This window comes from Schistocerca nitens, chromosome 2 (genome assembly GCF_023898315.1).
Source record: "Schistocerca nitens isolate TAMUIC-IGC-003100 chromosome 2, iqSchNite1.1, whole genome shotgun sequence".
NCBI lineage: Eukaryota > Metazoa > Arthropoda > Insecta > Orthoptera > Acrididae > Schistocerca > Schistocerca nitens.
In genome coordinates, this window is record NC_064615.1 from 903,522,831 (window position 1) to 903,532,137 (window position 9,307).

Consider the following 9,307-nt stretch of genomic DNA (forward strand, 5'->3'; position numbering starts at 1 on the left):
GAACTTGCACTCCTGAAAGAAAGGATATAGCGGAGACATGGCTTAGCCACAGCCTGGGGGATGTTTCCAGAATGAGATTTTCACTCTGCAGCGGAGTGTGCGCTGATATGAAACTTCCTGGCAGATTAAAACTGTGTGCCCGACCGAGACTCGAACTCGGGACCTTTGCCTTTCGCTCAGATGGTAGAGCACTTGCCCGCGAAAGGCAAAGGTCCCGAGTTCGAGTCTCGGTCGGGCACACAGTTTTAATCTGCAAGGAAGTTCAATGCAATCGATGTCGTAACACGGAACATTGTTAAAGTATATTGTGTGCGGCAAAATGGCGCTATCCTAAAGAGGCACGGAGGCATCTGTGGTGAACCACAGGCCATAGATGGGTGAACTACGGTTGTGGAGATGCGTATGGGCGAATAGACGAGCAACTGTCGAGCGACTAGTACCACAGATGAACCGAGGGGCTCCCAGCAGTGTCTCCTCAACGACTGTTCAGCGAACGTTGCGGCATATGGACCTCCTCAGCAGACGCGTGGTTCGTGCGTCCATGCTGACAGCTGTTCATAGGTGACAAAGGCCGGAATTTGAGTGCCAGTACCGCAACTTGACGTCCACTGAGCTCCTTCAGACAGATGGCTGTTGGCATGTACGGCGTGGAACGTCCGAAAGCAAACACTCTGCAACAGTCGTCGGAAAGATTCAGGCTGGAGGAGGGAGCATTGTGGTATGAGGAATGTTTTCGTGCCATTTCCTGGGTAATCTCGTCATTATAGAAGACAAAATGGATCAACACAAATATCTGTCTATTCTTGGGGAGCATATTCAGACGTTTGACAGGTGGGCAGTATTCTACGTGTTTTTTTTTTTTTTTTTTTAGTCCGAGGTTGCTGTCAATATTGTCTACAAGGGAATTAATAAACAACATGAACGGAAATGATATTAATTAACTTTGGAGTAATACTGAGCCATATTCTTTCGAAAGTCAAGGAATAAGTCGCGTGTGTAACGAGTCAAAATGCAGTCCGCCTGAGGAAAGCTAAACTGCACCCTACGCACTGCTCAGAGGAACTTTGAAGTTGAGGAAAGGCTGAGGCACTTCCTTCTGCCAATCTCGTAACTATTCTCGTACAACATTAATATACAGAGTAAGCTCCCCTTTGCCAAACATTAAGGGCTTACATTTATTCCACTTTTCATTTCTGTCAAGCCAATTTATTTTCCCTTGTTTTCATTACTTGTGTTTTATCATGTTGCTCTTCCTCTGTCTCGTATTTCTCTCTTCATTTCATGTTCCTCTCTTTCTCTGATTCTCTCAGCCCTTCTTTATGCCCAATACTGCCAGTGCTCAGAGTTTAAATCTTGCTGCCTCTAATTTGTCTTTATCCCTCTTTCTTTCATTAACGATTATAAAATGGGGTTTTTCTGCTACAACTACAACTGCTGTTTCCCTGTTCCTGTTATACTTATTTGTAAATGTTGGATTTAAGACTTCTAGTAAGATATGTGAAGTAATGAATATAATATAAAATGTGTAGAATGTAGATGTAAGAAAGGATCTGATGGTCGCATTCTTGAAGGATGAATTAATTAAAAAAAAAAAAAACAAGTATTTTTATGGTGCAATTCCAGAGAAACTAGTTGCTGGGAGGTGTGAATATTACCGAGGTTTCAGTCTAATAAGTCATGGTTGCAAAATACTAACAAGAATTATTTGCAGAAGAGTGGAAAAATTGGTAGAAGCCGACCTCGGGGAGGATGGCTTTGGATTCCGAAGAAATGTTGGAACACGCGAGGCAGTACTGATCCTACGATTTGTCTTAGAGTATAGAAGAAGGTAAGGCAAACCTACGTTTATAGCATTCGTAGAGTTAGAGATAGCTTTCGACAATGTTGACTGAAATACTCTCTTTGAAGTTCTTAAGGTGGCTGGGATAAAGTAGAGGGAGCAAAAGGCTGTTTACAACTTGTACAAATACCAAATGGCAGTAATACGAGTAGAGGGGCATGAAAGGGAGTGGTTGTGAAGGGAGTGTGACAGAGCTGTAGGCTACCCCTGTGTCGTTCAGCCTGTGCATTGAACAAGGAGTAAAAGAAAGCAAGGGAAAATTTTGAGTAGGGATTAAAGTTCAGGAAGAAGAAATAAGGACTTTGAGATTTGCCGATGACACTGTAACTCTTTCAGAGACAGTAAAGGACTTGGAAGAGCAGTTCAATGGAACAGACAATGTCTTGAAAATAGGATGTAAGATGAACATCCACAAAAAAAATAAACACCGATAATGGAATGTAGTCGAATTAAACCACACTAAAAGTAGTAAATGAGCTTTGCTATTTGGGCAGTGAAATAACTGATGATGATCGAAGGGGAGAGGATATAAAATGTAGACTGAAAAAGAGAAATCTGTTGACATCAAATACAGAGTTAAGTGTTAGGAAGTCTTTTCTGAAGGTATTCGTCTGGTATATGGAAGTGAAACGTGGACGATAAACAGTTTAGAAAAGAAGAGAATACAGGCATTTGAGATGTGTCACAGAAGAATGCTGAAGATTAGATGGGTAGATCGCGTAACTAATGAGGCGGTACTGAATAGAACTGGAGAGACAAGAAATTTGTGGCACATCTTGAAAAAAAAAAAAGGTTTCGGTTTGTAGGACACATTCAGAGACATCAAGGGATCATCAGTTGTGTTGGTGGGTATCGTGCGGAGTAAAAATAGCACAGAGAGACTAAGAGATGAATACAGTAAGAATACTCAGAAGAACCAAGTTGCAATAATTATTCGGAGATGAAGAGAGTTTCGTAGGATAGAATAGCATGGAGTCTTCGGACTGAAGACCACAAAAACATGGTACATAGCTTTCATAATAACAACATAATATCTAGACGTGTCTAGTGCAGTTAATAATCATTTACTGAAATAGCTTAGGGGATTGCAAGTCGTAACGCCCCAAGGACAGAAAACCCCAATTAACAAACTTTGTGAAAACTTAAGGCAGGGAAGTGAGTCATCTTGACAGGGACAACAACTATTGGTGATAAAAAAATTAATTACACTGATAATGTTTTGATTAACAACTATAACACTTAAATACTGAGAGTAACATACAAAAGAGGAGATAAAAGGAAAGGGTTGTCGTGTATTATCTTTTAAACATCTAAAGAATAAATTTAAGTTCATATGAACGAAGGTTAAATCCAAGGAGTTAATTCGGTCAAAGATAACATTTACCATGGAAGAGAGTTGTAGCCGCATCGAAAAGGAAATTCAATGCGCCTACAATGCAACTCGGATATGGAAATGTTTAGTTAGTTGCTCTTGAGTCGCTCTAGAGTGCGATAGTCTTCTGGAAGTAAACTCTATTAGATTGTTTCAGTTGTGAAAGTTCGATAGTTCGTGAGAGAAAGACTAAAGCCATACTCAGTCATTCGACTGAATAAAGTAATCTTTACCGTTATCAACCCGTCGGTGATTTTAATTAAGTGATACTGATTCACTGGACTTAACCTTCGGACTGAAGAACAGTTGTGAACTTGATAGTATTGGATCAGTGACACAAAAACTATTCGTAGTCTTGAGTATGACACAATAACACAAAGTCATGAAGAAAAACCAATACGCTGTTCAATCAAAAGTTGTTGTCAACGCCACGATTACTGGACTGACGAGAAGTTAATCTCGAATGAGATATCGGTGTCTGTGCATGATAGGGACAAACAATCAATTACAAAAAGATTAATAAACTATTAGTCAAGAGATAAATCAGATGTGTCGCCTACATGAATCATTTTTTTTCTCAAGAGGTGGAACCCCTCCACGCCCACACCGGCATGATGGCCAACACAATAGGTCTACTGCCATCTCTGCATAAGGGTTAGTATTCACTAAAGTGAGGTGTCGCAGGATGTGGGTACTGCGATGTTTGCGTACGCCTGGTTAGGGTTAACCATTAATACGCGCTCATCTGGAGATAGATTGGGTCGAAATCGAACGAAGGGTAGCGGTTTGAAGGGCAGAGGAAAAAAAGTGCCAAGGCAAGAGCCAAGGGAAAAAAAAACCTCTGCGATAGTTAGGTCGGGTGGTAAGAGCAGTAGCGGTTGTCTTGCTGCCTGCGATAGGTCGTGCAAGGATAGGCTTTGTTAGTAGTGGGTATCATGCATGTCGATACCTTGACGTTGTGCAGTTGTGCAGCTCGGCGGCTGGTGCTGGGTGCTGGTACAGGGTCCTCGTTCAGCGTCAGCAACCTGCAACAGTTAGGTTTATTATCGATCTTGTGTCCGATAGGTCATATACCGGAAGCACAGTGTGAGGGAATGTTGGCGGATTGTTTGTGCGACTGTGGGCGAGCTCGTCGGTGTCCCTGCTGTGGCCTGTTGGTCGGCTCTAATAGTAGCTGGTAGTTACCAGTCAGTGCTGCTGATATGCAGGGGCTTGCCGACGTTCGTCGCTTGTTTGCGTATGTTAGTTTACCATAGGTGGCTATGCCCTAGCTAGCAGTGTCTTTGGCCGCTTGTCCTTCCACCTGTGATTGTGATCGTAGTTTCCCAGAGTGAGGATGAAAGGATTGTTCGAGTGTCTCGAGTTCCTGTATAGCCGTGTGGCGTGTTTTTTGAATACTTCCTTGAGGGTATGAAGGCGGTATTCATGGTGAAGATCCACGGTGCGTGTGTAGCGTGGAGCGTTGCTAATGATTCGTAGCACTTTGTTCTGTATGATCTGCAGGCGGCGCAGTCGTGTAGGAGCTGCGTATCCCCAGACGGGTGCTGCGTACGTCATCAGAGTCTAATCAGTGTCATGTATATGGACCTCGACACCCTCCTATTCAGTGTGCTTTCCCTGTTGAGCATTGGGTAGAGTTGTTTGAGCCTCGCGTGCGCTCGGTTGGCAACGTATTCTATGTGGTCCCCCCATGTAAGTTTCCTGTCCAGCCAGACACCAAGGTATCTGACTTTCTCTCGGAAACGTATTGGGCGTGTATGTAGTGTTATTGGTCTACAGTGTTGATGTTTGCGCAGTAGTTTCGGTCTGCGTGTGAACAGAACTGCTGCGCACTTGTCGACGTTTACTTTAATACGCCATCGCTCCAACCAAGGCTCAGCTGTTCTGAGTGCTGTCTGTATTCGTGAATTGATGTTCGACGGTTTCCAGCCTTGCGCAAGAATGGCGGTGTCATCCGCGTAGACGGCTAACGTCGTGTTCTGTGTTGCTGGGAAGTCATTAATGTACAGGTTAAACATGATGGGCCCTAGGATGCTTCCTTGTGGTACTCCACCTTGGATACCGTCTTGTGTTGATTGTTTATCCTGCACGTTAGTGCTGAAACATCTGTTCGTGAGATATGAGAGTATGAGACGTACGAGTCCGTCCGGGAAACCAGCTTCGCTTAGTTTGCGTATGAGTCCGTTGTGCCAGAGACGGTCGAAAGCCTTTTCGATGTCCAGGAACACGGCCCCTGTGGCTTTGTTCATGTTGTAGCCGTGTATTATATGTTCGACTACGCGGAGGAGTTGTTGTGTTGTCGAGTGGTGATTCCTAAAGCTGAATTGCTCCGGTCTTAGAGTGTCATTGGCGATGCAATGCCTAGTGATACGTTTTAATATTACCTTCTCAACAATCTTGCTGAGCGAACACAGCAGACTGATGGGTCGGTAATTTTGTGGAAGGGAGTGGTCTTTCCCTGGCTTCCTGAACATCAGGACCTTGGCCGCCTTCCAAAAGTCAGGGAAGTGTTGGCGTTTCAGGATGGCATTCGTTAAGTGTGTGAGGTATTCTACAGCTTTATCCGTGAACTCCTGGAGGACACTGTTTTGAATGCCATCAGGCCCAGGGGCTTTTCTAGCGTTGGTGTGCTTGATAGCCCATGTGATTTCTGTGGTGTCACCGCCAGACACCACACTTGCTAGGTGGTAGCCTTTAAATCGGCCGCGGTCCGTTACTATACGTCGGACCCGCGTGTCGCCACTGTCAGTGATTGCAGACCGAGCGCCGCCACACGGCAGGTCTAGAGAGACTTCCTAGCACTCGCCCCACTTGTACAGCCGACTTTGCTAGCAATGGTTCACTGACAAATTCCGCTCTCAGTTGCCGAGACGATAGTTAGCATAGCCTTCAGCTTCGTCATTTGCTACGACCAAGCAAGGCGCCATTATCATTTGCTATTTATCTTGTGATGCATGTACAGTCAGACCGATGTTCAACAATTATGGATTAAAGTTAAGTATTCCAGCAGCTACGTACTTTTCTCGATAGTATAATTACTTTACCTGTTCCAGACCTCACGCCAGCCTGCGTGAGCTTAAACGCATGCCTTTCGGCTTCCTCCAAACCCCGTGAATTGGCTTCTGCCAATTCACAACATATGACGATGAGGATTTTGCGTTCGTATTTGCCCTGATTTACTTGTGTCATGGCTTCGCCACAATCTCCAGATGTACTGTCCGAATTTTATCGCTTACAGAATCAGCAGACGCAGGCCTTACTGGATGCCCTTGGACAGCTCATACAGGGTCAACGTGCAATGCAAAACGATGCGGCAGCCGCCACTCCACCGCTCCTGCAGTCACAACACGCAGTTGCACCATCTTTTTGTCCTTTTGATGTGGCACTGGAAAGCTGGACGGAGTGGTCACGCAAATTTGGATTCCATCTCGCCGCCTACAGAATTCAAGGTATTGAGCGGCAGCCTTATTTGCTTTCTTGTGTCGGAGTGTCCACCTACAGTGTGATAGTGAAATTGTTTCCCCGACGCGACGTAGCAACTCTGTCCTACGAAGAAATTTTGTCTGCATTAGATGCATATTTCGAAGAATCAGTCAATGTAGTTGCAAAAAGGTATACCTTCTTTCGTACAAAACGTACGGCAGGTCAGACTAATAGGGAGTGGGTTGCAACTTTGCAAGGCCTTACTAGGGATTGTGCTTTTGAGTGTGAATGTGGACTCCATTATTCAGATACTATGGTAAGTGATGCAATTGCACAGAACGTTTCTGATGTTCGTATAAGAAAACAGATTTTGAAACTAGTCAATCCCTTCCTTCAACAAGTGATGGACATATTGGACCGACAGGACACACTTGACTTTGCTCAGGAATCATTTGCAACTTCGCCACCCGTGTGTCAGGTTAACCGGCCTGCCGGGCGAGCTGCACGGAACAGTAAACAGTCCTCGCACCCGGCCGCGCCAAAGCCACCTGGCTCTCCGCCACCTGTCCCGCGCAAGCAAGCAAATGCAGTGCTAAAATCATGCCCGCGGTGTGCTACTAGACATTCGCTTGAGAATTGCCCGTCACGCCAAGCTATTTGCTTTTTCTGTAATAAAAAGAGGACATGTTCAAAGTGTTTGCCAGAAAAAGCTCCGATTGGACACTCACAACCATTCCAGGCCCTTTGCTTCGCGCCGGAATCGGAATCGAACCAAGGATACTCAGGCTCATGAAGCTTCGCCTATGGAAATTCATGTAGTTCATGCCACTCCACCCAGTGCCACTCTCTAACAGTGACTGTTTTCGTCCCACAAATAGTGTGCGTCGACGTCGCCGGAAATCACGTCAAGTCGCAAGTGATTCTGTACCAGTGTCAGTTCACTTTGCACGAGACAGTCGCTCTTGTCGTCAGCAGGACAATAAACTTTTTGTAGATTTGGACATAAACGGCAACGTGATACCTTTCCAGCTCGATACGGGAGCTGCAGTTTCACTGATCAATCAAGACACGTACAAACAGCAGGGCACACCTCTGTTGCGTGCCGCAAATGTTAAGCTAACTACATATTCAGGTCACGGGCTCCCTGTGTTAGGACAGTGCAGCCTTCTTGCAATATAAAAGGGACAAACAAAACTTGTGTCATTTTACGTCCTTCGTTCTTCTTCTGCGGTGAACTTGTTTGGTTTCGATTTATTTCAGTTGTTTAACTTGTCTATAGTCAATCAGGTCCTGTCAGTGAACCAGACTGTGCCTTCAGCCAGTGTTTCTCGTCTATGTGAAGAATTTGCAGACATTTTTGCACCGGGCCTTGGTTGCGCTAAGAACTATGAAGCACATTTGGAACTGAAAGTAAACGCGCAACCGAAATTTTTTTGAGCGCGCAATGTTCCCCACGCATTGCTTGATGAGGTCGCAAGAACATTACACGATTTGGAATCACAAGGTGTAATTGAACGTGTGCAGGCTTCTCTCTGGGCATCATCCTTAATAATTTTGCAAAAGCCTTCCGGAAAATTGAGACTTTTCGTGGACTTCAAGGCAACAGTGAATCCCCAACTAGTGACTGCAACTTTTCCTTTACCCTGCCCGGACGATCTTTTTGACAAACTGTGCCCGAGTAAATAGTTTTCGAAGTTGGACCTAGCAGATGCGTACTTGCAAATACCGGTGGACGAAGAATCCCAGCGCCTTTTAGTGGTTAACACGCATCTTGGTTTGTACCGATTCAAACGACTGCCATTAGGAGGGGCATCCGCCCCTGCATTGTTTCAACAATATCTACAAACTGTTTGTGCGTCGGTCCCTACTGCAGCAAACTATCTGGACGATATTGTGATCTCCGGAAAGACGGAAGAAGAACATTTAGCCAATCTCAGAACATTATTCCAGGTCTTGCGACAAAATGGTCTTCGCTTGCGGAAGGACAAATGTGTGTTTTTTGCTCGTGACTTACCCTATCTAGGCCATGTACTCAATGCCCAAGGCATACATCCCAGTCCAGAGCACCTCCGTGCCATACAAGACTTGCCTTCGCCGCAGAATTTGAAGCAGCTACAGAGTGTGCTCGGAAAAATCAATTACTACCATAAATATGTGCGCCACGTCCCTTCCATTTCAGCTCCGCTTCATCGCTTACGCCGTAAAGGTGTTCCGTTCGTCTGGACGACGGAATGCGAACGCGCCTTTCGCCAGTTGGAATCAGCGTTGCTTTCCAATACTTGCCTTACGCCATTCGATCTCCAGAAACCCCTTTTGTTGATGGTGGATGCATCGGATTTCGGGATCGGTGCTGTGCTTGCGCACAAAGATGGATCGCACGATCGCCCTATTGCCTTTGCGTCCAAATTGCTCTCGTCTGCGCAAAGAAATTATTCACAGATCGAGAAAGAAGCTTTGGCTCTCGTATTTGGTGTTACAAAGTTTCATGATTTCTTGTATGGTCGTCACTTTACCATCATCACAGACCACAAACCTTTGACATCGCTTTTTCATACGACCAAGCCTGTACCTCCACGTACAGCGCAGAAATTCATTCGCTGGTCTATTTTCCTCTCGAAGTACCGCTACGATATCTTGTATCGGTCCGGTCCACTGCTAAGCACGGAAACGCC